This window comes from Schistocerca piceifrons, chromosome 1 (genome assembly GCF_021461385.2).
Source record: "Schistocerca piceifrons isolate TAMUIC-IGC-003096 chromosome 1, iqSchPice1.1, whole genome shotgun sequence".
Classification (NCBI taxonomy): Eukaryota; Metazoa; Arthropoda; class Insecta; order Orthoptera; family Acrididae; genus Schistocerca; species Schistocerca piceifrons.
Genome location: NC_060138.1, coordinates 377,821,085 through 377,840,410, shown reverse-complemented (window position 1 = coordinate 377,840,410; position 19,326 = coordinate 377,821,085). Strand labels below are relative to the sequence as shown.

The 19,326-nt window shown below is 43.7% G+C and overlaps 1 long non-coding RNA gene across 1 annotated transcript in view; it reads left to right on the top strand.

The window, feature by feature from the left end:
- LOC124787818 overlaps nt 1-19,326 on the top strand; it is a 415,837-nt gene that overhangs the window by 209,101 nt on the left and 187,410 nt on the right. The gene's annotated exons all lie outside the window — the stretch shown is intronic.

The following is a 19,326-nucleotide window of genomic DNA, read 5'->3' as shown; positions in this document are numbered from 1 at the left end:
GAACATGCTTGGATGTCAATACTATTTCGTATAGGTAAAAGCAGCATGGATTCCACAAACAGAGACTCTGCGAAAGTCAGCTCTCTCTGTTTCTCCATGAGATCCATAGAGCCGTAGGCTGATGCCGTGTTCCTTCAAGAAGGCGTTTGACACCATCCAGCACTGCTGTTACAAGCTTATGGAGTATTGGACCAGATTTGTACTGGATTTAGGAAGGTTATGTAGGACCGTTATTGTTTACGATGTATATAAACGATGTAGTAGAAAGAGTTGTATGCTCTGTAACTCTTTTCGCAGGTGACATAGTTGTCTACGCCAGAAGAGAATACCTATTTGCAGAATGCCCTGTAGAGCACCGCTGATGGTGCAGGCTCTGGCAGTTGACACTGAACCTAAATAAATGTAACGTATTGTGAGTATACAGAAGTGAAAACCAGTAGTGTACAGCTACACTACTGATGACAATTTGCTGGAAACAGTATCTAGCGTAAAAAATCTACGAGATCTTAAGTGAAATGACCATATACAACAAATTCGAGGCCTATTCGAAAAGTAAGGTCGGATCGGTCGCAAAATGGAAACCACTGTGAAAATCAAAAATGTTTTGTTTGCAACAGTTAGCTACACTATGCAACTACTTCTCTACATAGTTGCCTCTCCGATTTAGACATATGTCGTAGCGTTGTACCAATTTTCCAATACCCTCGTCATAGAAGTCAGCCTCCTGTGCTTGCTGCCAATTCTCTACGCTGGTCTACAGCTCGTTGTCTGTGCCAGAACATTGTCTTCATAGCCAGTGGTTCATGTGAGAAGAGATGAAACTCTGGGAGAGCCTATAAAGAGCCCTATTGTAGTTGATCAAACACTTCCCATCGAAAACGCTGCAGGAGCATCTTCATTGTCGCATCAGAGTGCGGCGGAGAATTGTCATGCTGGAGGAAATGCATGACAGCTATGTTTTGCGGGCTGCATGACATCAGGCGAAATCTGACTCCAGGCCCACGTACTTGGCGGTGGATACTATTGTTCTAAGCATCTTTACGTGCTCACTGTGGGCTCAGAACATGACGCGATCGACGGGCATACTAGAGGCACTGCATCCGTGCAAAGCTTCATCGGATTTCACTATGGCTTCTATTTCGCACCCCATCGGACCTTCCTTTACGAATAGCCCTCATAGTAAGAAAAGCAGAACCCAGACTGAGATTCGTAGGGAGAATCCTACGGAAATGTTACTCATCCACGATGGAAGTGGCTTATAAGGCGCTTGTTCGTCCTATTCTAGAGTAATGTTCATCAATATGGAATCTTTATCGGGTTGCACTAACAGAAGAGGTAGACAAGACCCAATTAAGAGTGGGACGTTTCGTCACGGGATCGTTTAGTCAGCGCGAGAGCGTTACAGAGATGTTCAGCAAACTCCAATGGCAGTCGTTATAAGAGGAGCGTTGTGCACTAGAGAGGTTTGGTGCTGAAATTTCCAAAGAGCATTTTACAGGAAGAGTGGGACAACATATTACTCCTCCCATGTACATCTCGTGTATTAGAGCTAGAAAAAAGGTTTACCGACAATCATTATCCCCAGGCGTCATTCGCGAATGAACAGAGCAGGGGGAGATCAGTTAGTGGTACCAGGAGTACCCTCCGCCATACACCGTTAGGTGGCTTGCAGAGTATGATGGTGATCTACATGTAGATACACACCATTGACTGGTATATGAATCATTACACCTCCAGCCACGAGAATGGATTAGTGTTGCTCGTCTTCAGTGTCGTTACCATGCCTGATAGGGTATTTAAAGGGCGGATCAGCGTCACATGCTGCATGATCACTGTGAACGATGCGGTGATGCCGTGCACTACGGATGCATGGAGGATCTTATGTGACAGTGGCGTGATGGTGGACTGCGTGGGAACGTCAGGGAAGGTGTATCATCGTCAAGCTTAGGGTCGACCACGTCTGACCATTACAAGGGAGCCACACCGTGTTGTGTTGTGCACCAAGCACACTGTAACCCCTTCACAACTGCTCCTGTCATCCGAGAACAAGTAATAGACTCCCTGGAACATTCTCTGTCGTATTGATATTAGTATGCGACGTCTGCTCTATCGGACATGTCTGTCAGAACAGACACCACATATCAATATACGAGGGCTATCCGGAAAGTAAGAAACGATAGGTCGCGAAATGGAAACCACAGTGAAAATCAAACCTGTTTTATTTGCTATAGTTAGCTACAACTTCCAGCTACTTATCTCCGTAGTCGCCGATCCGACTTAGACGTTTGTCGTAGAGTTGTACCAACTTTCCGATACCTCCGTTATAGAAGGCACCCGCCAGTGCTTTCCGTCAATTCTGTACGCTGGCCTACAGCTCGTTGTCTGTGCCAAAATGTTGTCTTCATAGCCAGCGGTTCATGTGAGCAGAGATTAAACTCAGAGGGAGGCAATTACGGGCTGTGTTGTGGGTAATCAAACATTTCCAATTGAAAACGGTGCAGGAGCATCTTCATTGCCCCTGCAGAATGCGGCTGAGAATTGTCTTGAAGAAGAAACCGCGTGACAGTTATGTAATGCTGGCTGCATAGCTTCAGGCCCTCGTACTTCGCGGGAGACACTATTGTTCTAGGTATCTTTATGCGCTCCCTGTGTGCTCAGAACTAAAAAAACGACATAACGCGATCGTCGGGCATACTAGAGACACGGCCCAACACACCTGAGCAAAACGTCATCGGATTTTCACTATGGTTTCCATTTCGCGACCGATCGTTCCTTAATTTCCGAATAACCCTCGTATATGTATGAGCGAGGACGGCTCTAGGTACTTTCAGTGGAGATGCACAGTGTCTTCTGAACGCCTTTGGGACGTAACGAATGCTATGGGCAGTGAAACTAGCGGATGGGGGTGCCACTTGCACGTGACAGAGAATTTGGGTCGAATGGGAAGTCGATATGGGACGTCATATTCGCTTAAGTGCCACAGTCCGTTTTATCGATCTTTCTTTATTCTGATAGCAATCGCTATGAAAGCTCGTGCCGGAAAAGTTTAGACTCTTGAGCTACTTGATGACACTCGAGTTGCAATTTCGTGTTCGTAGACAGTAAAACAGGAGGCATTACTTTTCGAGCAAGACTGACTGTGACAAACAAAATATTTCTCTTTCCTACTTTCTTTCGTTCTCTGCACCTTCACCGTGCATATTGTGATGTTAATAGCGCCACCAACAAACAGCTTTGTGGCTGCAATGAATGTGTAAAACGTACATTAGGCTTTCGATTCTCACTAAGCGTAGTTAGGCAGCAGATAATCGTTAGGCGGGTTGTTTTATGGCACGGCAGGTCGCTTTACGGCTAAGATTGACGGCAGATAGCGGTAATGCGAGGGAGATGCCGAGCTGGGCGAATTAACATCTGGCCTCGCTGTAGCCCGCAGCGCCATCAGTTGCAGTCGCATTAGCTGACACAGCGGCAGCTCCTCAGCAAAGTCCTTGCTCTTTCTAGATCCATTCTTAGCTGCGTGGGCAGAATCACTTGTTTCCTGACTACAGCAGGACGACTTAAGTTGGAATGACATCATCCATATACACACATCAAAAAAAGTTTTGTATCACTCTGCTTCCGAGAACTCCTGAAGATAGACGTTGACTGTGGACATTGTATCACAGACACAGTCTCTTTTGACTGTTCAGAGATTTCACGAAACCCGCCCAAAGATGGAAACAACCATGCATGAGCAGCGTCCATTAGATGGAGAGGGTCCGTCAACCGATCATTTCCAGTCATTCCACCAGGAAGGAGGTACACGGCTCAAAATGTCTGTAGTTCAACCGTGTATAGATGGTCAATACCGCGGTTCGATCGCGTCCGCATTGTTACTTTGTGTCAGGAAGGCCTCTCAAGGAGGACGGTCGCCAGGCGTCTCGGAGTGAACCAAAGCGATGTTGTTCGAAACTGGAGGAGATACACAGAGACAGGAACTGTCGATGACATGCCTTTCTCAGGCCGCCCAAGGGCTAATACTGCAGTGGATGACCGCTAACAACGGATTATGGCTCTGAGGGACCCTGACAGCAACGCCACCACGTTGAATAATGCTTTTCGTGTGGCCCTAGGACGTCGTGTTACGACTCAAACTGTGCACAATAGGCTGCATGATGGACAGCTTCACTCCCGACGTCCATGGCGAGGTCCATCTTTGCAACCATGACACCATGCAGCGCGGTACATATGGGCCAAACAACACGCCGAATGGGCCGCTCACGATTGGCATCACGTTCTTTTCACCGATGAGCATCGCGTATGCCTTCAACCAGACAAACGTCGGAGACGTGTTTGAAGGCGACCTGGTCAGGTTGAACGCCTTAAACACACTGCCAAGCGAGTGCAGCAAGGTGCAGGTTCCCTGCTGTTTTGGGGTGGCATTATGTGCGGCCGACGTACGCTACTGGTGGTCATGGAAGGCGTCGTAATGGCTGTACAATACGTGAATGCCATCCTTCGACCGATAGTGCAACCATATCGGCAGCATACTTGCGAGGTATTCTTCTTCATGGTTAACGATACGCGCCCCCATCGTGCACACCTTGTGAATGACTTCCTTCAGCATAACGACATCGGTCGACTAGGGTGGTCAGCAAGTTCTCCAGACAAGAACACCATCGAACATGCCTGGGATAGATTGAAAAGGGCTATTTATAGACGACTTGACCCACTAACCTCTCTGAGGGATCTACGCCAAATCGTCGCTTAGGAGTGGGACAATCTGGACCAACTGTGCCTTGACGAACTTATGGATAGTATGCCACGACACAGGCAAGCATCAATGCAAGAGGACGTGCTACTGGACATTAGAGGTACCGGTGTGTACAGCAATCTGGACCACCACCTTTGAAGGTCTCACATTATGGTGATACAACATGCATTGTGTGCTCTTCGTGAGCAGTAAAGAGGGCGGAAATGATGTTTATGTTGAGCTCTATTCCAATTTTCTGTACAGGTTTCGGAACTCACGGAATCGAGATGATACAAAACGTTTTCTTATGTGTGATGCCTTACTACTTTCGATCGTCAGTCGTTTACACAAAATTGTAAGACGAACGTTTCCGTTCTTGAGTCTCGTTATTATGACACCAGCGAAGAAGTGACACATCGTGAGAAAGAAGTATACTCTGCAGATCACGTGCTCTGGGCCCCCAGGTTGATCTAGTTTGTAAATAAAACCAACCTACGGTCAAATATTCTTTCTGTACCCAGCAACACCCCTCCTGCTGTTTCTTTCTTTGCCCTCGTCAATCAGATAATCTCACCCAAGAGCAGGATTGCTGAACTGTAGAATTCTCTACGCTGAAACCAAACAGCTTCGACATCAAGATGTTCTGTCTGAGAGGAATTTACGGGTTGGGTGATGAGGTCTGTTAGTTCCAGGATTTTGCTACGGCCTGTAAGCAGGGAGATAGGCTGATAGTTTTCCTCAGGAGAAATACGTTCCGCGGTTTTCCACGTCGAGGGGAAGTAAATAAGTTTCAGACAAGCGTTATAGATACTTGTGAGATCAGTGCTAGGACTCAGTACCCTCTGTTTGCAGCATATGTAGACCTAGTAGCCAGACGAACAAGAGTCGCAAGAGTTGGCTGAAAATGATTTTGAAAGCTCTAGACCAAACAGGAGATACGGATCTATACTCTCTCCATTTTCATTATAAAAACCATTCGTGGAAGGATGCACATTTGAAGCTGTCGATGAACAAAAGGAGATAGAACGGCCGATAACGAGATGGATTGAAGGAAGTAGGGAAGCAATTGGTCTAAACATTAAATATCTCCGGGAAACAGCACGAGACCAATTAATTAGGAGTGTCCTCGTCAACATGAAAATGGACAGACCGAGACCGCTTAGCAAGGTATCATCGTCATTATCAGAATTGTCACTTATAATTTTGTCTATGGATAATGTTACGTTTATTCCATTGTTATGGCTCTTTCCTTCTCAAAACAGAAACATGAACAGTTAAATCATTACTACCCATACACATAGAGCACAGTGATATACGAATATTTGTTTTTGTGGCAATCTTACGCAGCAGCTGTTATGATCAGTTTTTTTTCTTTTTTGCCTGTTGAACACGTGGCAGTTAAAGAATATTTTTACCAGCAGAGTTTCGCTTTTATTGATAAAGCATTTTCTGTGGTTGTTCTGGAAATATAGAGACATAATATATACCTACGTTTTGGTCTTTCAGGTAAGGTAACCGAATAACGCTCCTTATCTGAATATGGCCATCCTGTATAAACTCTCCAACAAATGGCGCAATCATGCGCTATTACTGTAAACTTCTTTAGAGGGTACTGGTGAGCTTCTCACGCAAGAACTTCAGAGCTGAACTACTAGACGGAACTCCTCCAGGTACAATCGGGGCAACTCATCCTTCTGGATGTATACAGCTGGACTTGTTCACGAAATGGTTCCAGCACTTCATCAACATTGTCAATCGATCCAAAGACGATCCAGTACTCCCGATTTTAGATGGCCACATCACGCACACTCGTAACATCGACGTTATTCTGCTTGGCCGAGATAATGATGTTTCCATAGTTCGCCTCCCGCCGCACTGCACTGATAAAATGCAACCATTGGAAGTTTCTTTTATGTTGCCATTGAAATCATACTATGCCCTAGAATTTGAAAATGGTTGGATGCTCACGAAAGTAGAGTTCTTACCCATTACCAAACAGCTGCTCTGACTGGGCGTGCTTACATAAGAGCTGCAAATATGTCAATATTACTGGTTTAGATCCACAGGAATTTCCCCCATTGATGAAAATTTCTTCGACTCACATTTTATGGAACCAGACCCTGCTCCAGAAGTTGATTATCGTACCATGTCATGTAAGGTTACGGATTTGGTGGTTATAGCGTTGACACATAAGTTTTCCGGTTGTCTACGTATCCAGTTATGCTGTCCACTGATGTGATATATATAGCGATCGTATCAACCTGTTCCGCCTGAGGATGGCGTATGAAGCGCCGAAACTGGTTGCAACAAAATAAATAAAATTACAAGGACGGCTGTAGGCGTTTTATTTTCTCACGACAGTAAACGGCCGTCGTCCCAAAGAACTCTTGCCAAAACGTTGGTCACACAAAAACTTGAGGCAATTCGATCTGTGGCTGTCATCAACCAAGCACTGCCACCCGTCGCGGTTCAGCTACCCTTACCACAGGCTCACCTCACAAAAATATTACTGTGGAAGCACATCAAAGGAAGCAAGACAAGGAGGAATCAGCTGCGAGAAAGAAGACAGGTTGAGTAAACCGAAGGGGGAAAGAAAAGTTTCTTCCTCTGAATCAGCAACAGAACATTCAGAGAATATTCTGTTGCTGATGAAGATTTAGATTCAAATTCTGATGAAGTAGATGTCACTGACGAAAATGACGGCGGTGAAGGTATGAAATGCCCAGCGTGCTACAAACTATATTCGCAGCACAACCAAGGACAAAAATGGATTCGGTGTGTACAGTGCTTTTTGTGGAGCCGTGAGAAATGCAGTGGACGAATCTCACGTAAAACTGCGTTTATTTGTACTCCTCGTTTGATACTTTAATTTTAATACTCGTTACTTTTCTAGAATTAACTTATTTTTGTAAGTTCTTATGTGTTTTGCGATTTGATTACCAACTGTCCAAGTTTCGTGTGCCTTTGATAGATAAGGCCATATTTGAATCACCTTTCTCATAAATAAATCAATGCCACTTTTTTGTATTATTTTTTACATTCTTCATAAAGTTATTACAAAAGTTGAGCCTGGCACATATAGAAAACATACTTGGGTGTATAATGACACTTTCAGTTGTTTTTCTTATAGCAACTTGATGAATTTACAAGTGATAATAAAAAGAGGGCTCGTATTTGGGAACCTTACCTTATGGATTAAAAACCTTATAAAGCTGGCAAATAAATTACTTTTGATGTTTTTGTCTCTGATTTACATATTCTGCACACCTTTGCTTTTCTCTTCGTTGTTAGCGGGGATTGAGGTCGAAAGAAACTTGGTTGTACGTTTACTTTCGGCAGTTTTTCGCCATTTTTTGAAGTTACTTTTTCTTCCACTGCATACGTGTGTTTTTTCCACTTCACCTTCCTTTTGCTAAACTTCGCTAGAGAAATACTACAGCAGTTTTACGTGTTGCGCGCTCAGCACAGTGTTTTATCATTGTTCGTTTGTTTCCTGTATATACTCTGATTGTTGCCGATTCAAATGGTTCAAATGACTATAAGCACTGTGGGACTTAACATCTGAGGTCATCATTCCAGTAGACTTAGGACTACTTAAACCTAACGAACCTAAGGACATCACACACATCCATGCCCGAGGCAGGAGTCGAACCTGCGACCGTAGCAGCAGCGCGGTTCCGGACTGAAGTGCCTAGAACCGCTCGGCCACAGCGGCCGGCTGTTGCCGATTGTGAATATACATTTTTTTCTTTGTAGTCTCTCGTGTTTGTGTGTGTGTGTGTGTGTGTGTGTGTGTGTGTGTGAGAGAGAGAGAGAGAGAGAGAGAGAGTGTGTGTGTGTGAGAAAGAGAGAGAGAGAGTGATAACCTGTGGTGGGGGTGACATAATTCGCAATCAGCGCAAAAGACTTTGCTCTCTTTTGGTAGGAGAAGACTGTGACAGCAAAAAAGATATTCAGACACAAAATAAGCGTAAAAATCATACCCAAAACATGGATAAACGGTACTATACAGGGTGTTCCAATTCTCTTCGTTCAAATTAGTGCAGGAGCTAGAGAACATCAAAATAAATATATTTAGATATGTTAAACATGTTCCCTGACGGCAGTTTCTGATGCTAGGAACGATTTGCACAGAAGGTAGTTTGGCATGCTAATTACAGTAATGGCATTCACCATCGGCCCTCGTGCACGCACTACATCGTCGTGTCCGTTCGAAGATTCCTGGCATGTCCCCAACGTTACCAGAGGCGGCTGCAACTGTAGCTACCATGTCTTCTTCTGTTTCCATAATAGTTTCATACATCAGCTGCTTCATCTGGCTCCATGTGAGCTGTGTGGCCAGACCACTGCGGCCGATCCATAGTTTCCAAATAGCGGCTGTCAAACGATTCCTCACAGCAATGCTAGAATGCGCTGGCGTCCCATCGTGCTGGAAGTACATCCTATATCTAACATTCAGAGGTACATCCTCCAGCAGCTCTGGCAACACGTATTCAACGAAGCTGCGAAATCTCCGTCCGTTGAGGCGAAATGGAAGAATGCGTGGTTCAATCAACTTGTCACAGAGAAGGCCGGCCTACACATTAAAACTGAATTACTGCTGACGATCACGAGGCCGAGTACCTCGTGAATTCATAGGAACACAACCATGCGAATTGTGGATACTGAAACAGCCTTCACTAGTAAACATAGCCTCGTCGATGGTTAGGACCACGGGCGGGAATAAATGGTACAGGGTAGCGTCTTGTAAAAAAACGAGTGTGCGAAATGCACACGTTGGAGAAATTCTGTTGGTCCTGCCACGCGCTGAAGCTGCTGGTCATTAACACATTTCACACAAGGCTATGTCTGACGGCAAGGGTGTGTGCAGTACGTCGGTTACTTGTAGAGGGAGTGTATTCAACATGCGGCAGAATCTCGTCTTCCAGTTCGCACTGTTCGTTTCCGACCTGTACCATGCATACTTGCACAGGAAGTGCCTGCTTCACGTAGCAGATGATGCAGATGTCCGAATGTTTGGTGCTGTGATACCCGTCGACTGTCAAAACGCTGTCGATACTCCCTCACTGCAGCTCTTCAGTTTCCATTCACAGACCCGTATACCGGTGCATGTCAGCCATTTCACCACAAGTAAACCGCTCCATGTTCACTGTTGTTGTCAAATGAATCTGCGTATTTCCTAGCACACCTCAGAGCAGAGCCAGCCATCCGCACACAGAGCAGCTTTGAATATCAGTACACATTCCGTCAACGACAACACCGACAGAACAGTTTACGTCATCACGACTAGCGAAATGTTGCCTAGTGTTACAAGTAGACTTCAGAGACCACACGTTCGTACAGAGGTGTCCAAAAAAATGTATTCACTGTTTAAAGGTCCATAACTGGCTAACTAATTGACGGAGTTGTCTCATATTTGGTAGTCTATTAGTCTGTAGTTCCGGCAATCGCCACACAAGCGTTGTATTTCGTTGTTTTGTTTTGTCAGATGACAGTCGCCAGATAGTCAGTGGTTTGTTCTTAGTTGCACCTAGTTACTCGAGTAAACATGGCTGGTGCAAGGCTTACATTCGATGAAAGGTAGTCAGTTTTGAAGTGGTATTTTAAGTACGAAAACATTAATGAGGTTCAACGGCAATGGCGAAATGAGTATCAAACACAGCCACCGACACGTTTAACGATCCGTCGCATTCGAGACAAATTTGAAGCCGAAGGCTGTGTTAAAGATGTACACAAACAACGATCTGGACGACCTGTAACAGTAACAAGTCCAGCTAACTCCCGTCGTGTGTTACAACAATTCACTCGCTCACCACAGAAATCTGTGAGACAGTGTGCCCCTGAAGCTGGAGTGAGTCACTCAAGTGTTCGGTAAATTTTGAAGACGGCAAAGTGGAAGCGCTACATCCCTCGACTGCTACACGCAGTGAACGAGGACGACCCGGATCGTAGAATGGAGTGGTTTACTAACATGCTGTACAACGATGAAGAGTTTGCAGAGTTGATTGTGTGGTCTGTTGAGGTACAGTTCGAACTCAGTGGTACAGTAAATCGCCAAAATTGCATCTACTGGGCCGCCGGAAATCTGAGCGTCCATGTATACAAAGCCGTGAATTTGCCAGGAGTAAATGCGTGGTGTGGGTTGTCTTACCGTTGCTTGATTGGTCCATTCTTCTTTGACGGCACAGTTACCGATGAGGTGTACCTTCAGAAGCTTCTGACTTGCATTTTACCTCCCATCCGAGACTTCTATGGAGACGGAAGAGTTTACTACCCCAGCCCACTACCAAAATCGTGTTAGGGCGTATCTCGACGAAAATCTACCAGGAAGATGGATAGGCCGTAGAGGTGCTGTGGAGTATCCACCAAGTTCCCCAGACCTAGCTCCTCTGGACTTTTACCTGTGGGGAACACTAAAGGACGTCGTTTATCGAGAAAAGCCACGCACATTGGATGAACTTGGAGAATCCATCGAACATTCGTGTGCAAATATCCAACTGAACACATTGCAGTCAGTAGTTCGTGCTGCAGTTCGGGGGCATCGTTTGTGTGTGGATGTTAATGGTGACCATTTCGAACACCTACAGTGGTATATTTACGTTGGACTTTAAGCTACACTTTCACCAAAAATGAGGCAACTCCGTCAATTAGTTTGCAAGTTATGGACTTTTAAACAGTGGATGCATTTTTTGGACCCCTCTGTATATTAGTTTTGGTGTCCTGTACCTCCTGTGTTAGAGTGAAAGAGTAGCTTTCAGAACACTCTGTAATTTTCAGCCCATGGACAAACACTGTAGTAGCTTGAAACACAGTAGGATTCTAATTAGAACTGGTTGGACGAATTACTTGAGAGTTGGGGCTACCGGTGCGAAAAGACGGAGCGCGTCGCTTGTCCAAAGGCGTGGCAAGCCCTCCCACGGGTCGCTTGCGTGGTAAGCCTCAGTTGGTCGCTGCGTGGCCGCGTGGACAGGCTGGATGGAGCCTCCTCTCGTGGAAAAGCAGATGAGCTGAAGATACGGCACGACTTTCGCACCGGTGTGAATAAATCAGGGGCCTGCTGTACAGCACAGCACGAATAAAGCATTATACACAGGTGGTCACATGAAGTCAGTCGAGAAAGACGTCTCGATGGTTTTTGCGCCATTGCGACTTATGCGACAGTCCCCATTTACTAATTTGCCGAGTTGGTACCGTATAATAAGTGGTTCTTTTAAACAGATGAGGTAATCATTTTACAAACAGTTACACTTCTGACAGAAAAGACATTGATATTATTGTTTTATTTGTATGGTAACTACGAGGTAATGGGTCTCTACCCGATACCAAAATAGGCGCCTGCCTTACTGCTTCTTGTTTTGTGAACTGGGCATCATCCTCCTCTTAAAAAAGCGTAATTACCCTTGGACTCTATTTAATCACTTTGATTATGGTCTCGTCTGTTTAATTTGCTAGTTTCATGATCCACTGATAATTTTCACGATAAATCGCAATGATGTGGAACGAGTTATTCTACATTGAAATAACAAATTTCATTGTAAATATGGTTACATACTGCACAATGTTTTTTTTTTTTATTTTGAATACACAGATGTGAGTTACTAATTCCAATGCACCTCTTTTTGCACGTTACAGTACCAGAAATTCTTGTACCCAATAGACGAAATTGTCAAGGTGAAACTTTCTCAGTTTTTTTAATTTAGTTTTCTGTCTGTAGGACATTTTATATCACTGGCAAAGTTATCAAAAATTTTGGTAGCTACATTGTGCATCGCATTTGGTGCTAAAGACAAACTTAATGTGGAGTAATGAATGTCATTATTTCTTCTGGTAATGTAATTATGTGCATAATTGTTCGCTTTGAACGGCAGTGGATTATTTAGAATAATCTTTGTGGGAGATTGAATGTACGTAGAAACAGAAGTCAAAATGCTTGACTCCTTAAACAGATGTCTACAGGATAATCGTGGGCGAGCATCACATATTTTTCTTACAACAGATCTGTGAGCATTGAAGACTTTCTTTCCTAAATATATGAGTTGTACCGTAACACTATCCCATTTGATAATATTGAATGAAATTATGCAAAATACGTCAACTTATTGATTTGTTTCTCCACAAGATTTGCAATGGTTCTAAGTGCAAACGTGGCTGTACTAAGTTCTTCTAGGAGTTTCAAAATGTCTGTAATCAGTACGGAAACCTAAATCTTGTAGTTTGCAACCTATTTATTATTTCCTCGCGATGGTTTATACTTATTATTGGTGTAGTATCTCTTGATGATTATGATCAAGGTAGTAATAGATATTAACGACAGGTGACGAGATTACAAAGCAATATGAGTAAGACCTCTAAATGGACTAAAATAAACCGATACATTGAATAAAATCCTCAGTTAGAAATACAAGAAGTTCAATTAATGTGATATAACTGTAATGAGTTGAAAAGTATGCTTAAACCGTTCAGCTTTGTAGCGGCAATTACTGCTCGGTAAGCACGAGAAATTAGGGTTACCTGAGCGCCATCATGAATGACTCTGCACTTCAGTTGTGGTCATACTTTCGACCTTTCAAACCATTGTGGTAATATTTATCAATTGGGTCATTGCTACTACCGAATGACAAGACGCTTAAACAGTTTGCTCGTCTAAAACCTCCAGCCTTCCGTAAACATCTAGTGCTCACTAATCCTGCTACAGCATGGCAGCTGAAATAATGGTTCATCTGACTCAGAGGCTGATTTTACACGTGGTGTAGGTGTGTATCGACTTCTTCAAAGCTCTCCAGAAGTTTTAGGCCACTGCTCACCTTGGGTACGATGTAAAAGCTCTTCTCTGAAGGAAAACGGTCGACAAACCAAAGAGACACTACTTTGTATGGCCAGCCAAACTGGCGGGGTAAGGAACACATGGAAAACAGTTACACGAGGAAGGAACTTGATGACAGGATATGTGTTACGAAAGCAAGGAATAACTCCCATGGTATTAAGTACCTAGGGTTAACAACTACGAACGCTTTAAATTGGAAATATCACATAGATAATGTTATGTGGAAGGCGAATCAAAGTTTGAGTTTTATTGTCAGTTCGCTTAGATAATGGAATAAATCGACTAAAAAAACTGCGTACATTACGCTTGTCCACCCTCTGCTAGAGTGTTGCCGTGGAGTGTGGGATACTCACCAGACACGACTGACTGTGGACGTCCAAAGAGTTCAAAGAAGGACAGCTAGTTTTTGCAGTTGCGAAATAGGGGAGATAATGTTACTGATATGATATGTGATCTGGCCTGGAAGTCATTAAAAAAAGTTTGTCGATGCTGCTAGATCTTTTTACGAAATTTCAAGCTCCAACTTTCTCCTCAGAATATGAAAATATTTTACTAACGCCCACCTACTTACGGGGATATGATTATGGTAATAAGTCTGAGCTCGAACCTAGCGATTTAAGCGTTCGTTTTTACCGCGCGCTGTTTGAGAGCGAAACGCTGGAGAAATAGTGTGAAAGGTGTTTCCTTGAACTCTCTGCCAGCACTTAAGTGTGAATTGCAAACTAATCATGTAGATGAAGATGTAGATAAGTTTCACTTCACTGGCGTCGCCTAATGGCTAACGTCATCTTGCACGTGTATCCCTGCACGTGAAATCGTTCAAGTTCGTACAGAAGCTTAGTTTTATTAGTCTTAATGGAAGTCGCTGTCTCGGCTATTGTCAGCTTTTAATTGTAGCTAGGTAATTACCCGCTGAAATTGGGGAAATGTGCCTCTGTACCTAGAGCTCTCTATACAGTTATGTCTCATTCGCCCTCCTATCGCACATAAAACTCACGTACAGTTTTGCCCAACCTTTAAATACAGTAGTGTCTAAATTAATGTTGAGCCTCAAGTGCTTCACTTTAATTAATTATACATTTTTATCGCTGTCGCCCAGAGGGTGTGGATCACAATGTGTCGTCTTGTCCCCAACTTTCGTACGACGTTCCGCGAATATTGTGCAGCCTTCGTGCAGTCTGTATGGCGTGACTGACGGTATGTGAAACACATTCGAGCATTCCCAGGGAGAAATGTATCTACCTGGTGAGAGCTAGAAGGCTGTACAATAGGTGAAAACACTTAGCTGAAGGTATTTTCTTAATGTGTCATACATTAAACGTCTTCTTCACTGTACTCGCAAGTACGGCAAGGAATGAAAGTTTGCTAGGAAGGAAAGAAAATTAGGGTTTATCGTCCTTTAGACAATAGCGTTGAAGTTGTGACGCACCAAACTTTTCGACTGGACGAGTATTTGGTTGAAAAGCTGTCTAGACATGTTCAAACCAACTACACTGCCAACTACTTAAGTGTGTGCCGACGGGCCAAAAATCGCAACACCAAAAAATAATTCATTTAGAGCCTAGCTAACATATTTAAGTAATCAACATCGCAAGATCGCAGGTTAACCTAAGTGTGAGATAAGCTATTACAAATGTGAAATACTGGTACATTAATAGCTGGTGTAACCGCCAGAACGTTGAATGCATTATGTTGTACACGTGCCGGATGTCGGTTTGTGGGATAGAGTTCCGCGTCTGTTGTGCTTGGTTGGTCAATACAGGGACGGTTAGTGCTGTTTGTAGATGCCGTCGGAGTTGTTCTCCGATTATGTCCCCAGTACGCTCGACAGGAGACAGATATGGTGATCGAACAGCTCAAGACAACATGTCAGCACTCTGCAGAGCATGTTGGGTTACAACAGCGATACATGGGTGAGCGTTATCCAGTTGGAAAATACCACCTGGAATGCTGTTCATGAATAGCGGCAAAACAAGTCAAATCATCAGACTGACGAAGAGATTTGCAGTCAGGGGGCTTGGGATAACCACGAGAGTGCTCCTTCTGTCGTAAGAAATCGCACCCCACACCGTAACTCCAGGTGTAGGTGCAGCGACTAGCATGCAGACAGGTCGGTTGCTGGTCCTTAACTGCCGCCTTCTAACCAACACACGGCCATCACTGGCACTAGGCAGAACCATCTCTAACCAGAAAATTAGGCAGACCTCCTCCCTGCCCTCCAATGAGCTCTAGCTTGACACCCCCGAAATCGCAAATAGCGATGCTTTGGGGTCAGTGGAATGCACGCTACAGGACGCCTGTCTCGGAGCTGTCTTTGAAGTAACCGATTTGTAACACTTCATTGTGTCGCTGTTCTACCAACTGATGCTCGAATTGTTCCATAAAATTTCGGGAGTGCAGCCGCATAAATTCAACTTCTTCTTCTAATATTTCGACTGAATACCGTCCAGCCATCTTCAGAGTGAGCCGAGGTGACTGACGCTCCAGCACTTGCTCCGTCGTTTTAAACCCGCGGCCGAACCACTGCACATGCGGCCACAGATACACAAGGCGCCAGAGACGTTTATCGGCGGCAAAGAGGTATGTCATATGCGTGGAATTAGATCTGTGGCTGCGCAGTTGATCCACGCGGTGATACTGATGTATCACTGCGGCGAGCTGCACCATCCCGAACGAGTCACTTTACATTCACATCGCAAAGTAATTAGTGATTATGACTATATGCTGAACAGTTTTATGTGGTTTTTAAAGAATATATACGTGACTTAGTTATTCCTACTCACCACCTTTTACACATTGCAATAATATAAATTCTTCTGCGGAATAGAAGGAGTTGTCAAGGAGAAACTTTTTCAGTTTGTTTTGAGATTTTACTTTTCTGTCCGTCAGACATTTTATTTCCCCGGGTTAGTGATCAAAAATTTTAGTTGCAGCATTGTGCACCTCTTACTCATGTAATTTTTTCACGGGTTCCTTCGATGCAGGCCGTATGCAGGTGAAAAATTTTTGCAGATTGAGCTCAGAAAACTTCTGTGTCATTTATACTTACATACTCACGAAATATTAGACTTTCCGAAGTGTTTTACTGGTTCTGATTTTACACAATTTGTGTCACGCTTTCCGGCAATTCAAAGAAGCATACCACCCATCGCCATCCCATCCTTTACACACACTCGATGAAGCAACGTAGTCCAAACTGGTGTCGATTCACTGACTTAAAGAGTATTACAGTAAAGGCGGTAAAAGTGCTTTGTAAGCAATCTCTATCGAAGCTAAACCGCAGTTTAATGGGTTTGATGAAATGGAACAACTGAGTCTGTATGAGCGTTCCACATCATTTCCCTAAGAATTGTTGCTCCCAGCTGTTCGTAGAATGTATTTCAGATTTCATCCATTCTGTAATCAGCACTATTACAGTTTTTTCGTATCATGAAATAATCAAGTTTACAAATTTACAGACCTTTTCACCAGTATGCAGTGCACTCCTTGGATAACCCTGACGTACTTTGGTAGCCGGATAAAGCTGGGGAATCATAAAAGGCGTATTTAGTGATACTCATTATATCTTCTCTCATCAGTTGGTCTGATAAGAACGACTTTTCTTCACTGCAGTAGCAGTGCTAATGAATGTTTATGCCCATTAGCTTCTCAGAGGCTGTCGAGAAGTGGGAAATGACGAGGCAAAGAAGCTTGGCTCTGAACTTTTTCGTAATTAGCGATGCCCACTAATTAACAAAGAAAAAGAAATCTCATCTTTTAGAGGTGCGTTACGCATCAGCGTTTACCGCATGCGTATCGCAGAGAAAACACTGAAGAGACTGACAGTTGTTTTGGGCACGATTCGATACGTCATAAAGAAAAAATAGACACTTGTCAGTTAAGCCTGTCATGGTTACGCGCTTAATGTGTTTGAATTAATGATGTTGTGTACCTACTGCTATTCCAGCTCTATGCTCCGCAAATTACGCTAGTTAGCAGTCTTCCTTCGAAGACACGCACTCAGTGCCTAAAATCGTCTCATCTAAACACTGACTGCGAATGATTTATTTTCGCTGTTAAGGAATTTTAATATTTTGCGCTATCTGAAAATCAGTTATACCATGAGGAGGTAAGCACAGTAGTTGGGAAATAATTCTCACAAGCTCCACAGTGTCACAGAAATTCTTCTGAGTGTTTATCTAGCCACATGCTGTTAAAAAAGTCCAGTGGTCGAATGGCACTAAAGACCTTCTAGCTTTGTGCAGTGGCCGCTCAAAAATCTGAATGTTGAACAAAGAAGTAACGACGTCATTCGAAACAGTGCAAATGCTTATATTCTAGTGTTGTGCGGGATCGACATAATCGTTTGTCGTTAAGTCAATGAGCGCTGTCATTTAACTGTTTCGGGCAAGTTAGGCATTAAGAAAGAAACTATCGAACATCGGTAGCATCTTGAATTTCTGCACAGAAACAAGTCACGTGTGCAGTTCATTTTTGTGGGTACCGATACATTTACAACAACCATTGGCTATTCAGTCTCTACATATAACCGCCTTACGTGTATTATGACCTTCGTTTACCGTTAAATGTGTCAGAATCTGGCAACCGTCTCGGTATTCGTCAAATAAAAATTCTCGTAAAATCCTCTACTCTAACTAAAGTTTAATAATTTCAAGTAAATAAAGCTGAACTCTTCCTTGGTTTACAGCTGCCCACTTTTGTGTTCTTAAGTTTGAAATTGCTGACACATTCTTAACTTGGTCGCAGCTTAAGAAAATAGGGTGTTACGTCGAAGAAGGCGTTTTATGTGTGTGCAAAGCTGGTTTTTATTGCTTCCAGTCCCCCCCCCCCCCCCCCCCCCACCATCTATCTGTTTCAGTGTATGTCTTGATTTTACGCACTTGGTGTGTCCACTTGTCTCTCGTAAATCACTTGTTTAAGCCTGCGCTTGGTTCTGTTTTTCTCGGAGCTTTGTCCTGCTGCCCTGTGAGATGCTGTCTGGACTCATGACTGCATACAGATGTCTCTTCATTTGCCATGCTGTTACGAAACCCTAGTACAACTAAATCTTCACAGATAATTTAATGAAAAGGTTAAAAAACCGACGAAAAGAATGACAGAGAAGAAACAGAATGGTCACAGAATAAGGTACTTCTAGAGTATGTTTACGGTTCTATATTTCATCCTAGTTACTAGTATGAGTATTTTTTATTTTTATTTTTACAGTTTCCAAACGCAGTAAACCAATAGCAGGAATTCACAGACAGATGCACTCTTATCTTCATTATGAAAGTCAACCCTTCGCTGGCCGGCCGAAGTGGCCGTGCGGTTAAAGGCGCTGCAGTCTGGAACCGCAAGACCGCTACGGTCGCAGGTTCGAATCCTGCCCCGGGCATGGATGTGTGTGATGTCCTTAGGTTAGTTAGGTTTAACTAGTTCTAAGTTCTAGGGGACTAATGATCTCAGCAGTTGAGTCCCATAGTGCTCAGAGCCATTTGAACCATCAACCCTTCGCTCATTTTGGTGGCCTGTCGCATGTCTCACGCTTCATTGCTTGTGAATGTGAGAATCAGCAACCTTCAAGTAACTCTACACCACCTATTTTTATGGCTATAAAGGTAACGGCCACAATTTAGTTCATTCTGTCATGTAATACTGTTTTCAGAGCAAGCAGATTTTATTCTGCCCGATTACGCGTTTTCCTAGGTGCAACGATCTTTTCAGCTATTAGTCTACTGGTTCACTAACTGCAGAGATTGCTTCTGTGTAGTATAACGACTCGTTTGGTTTT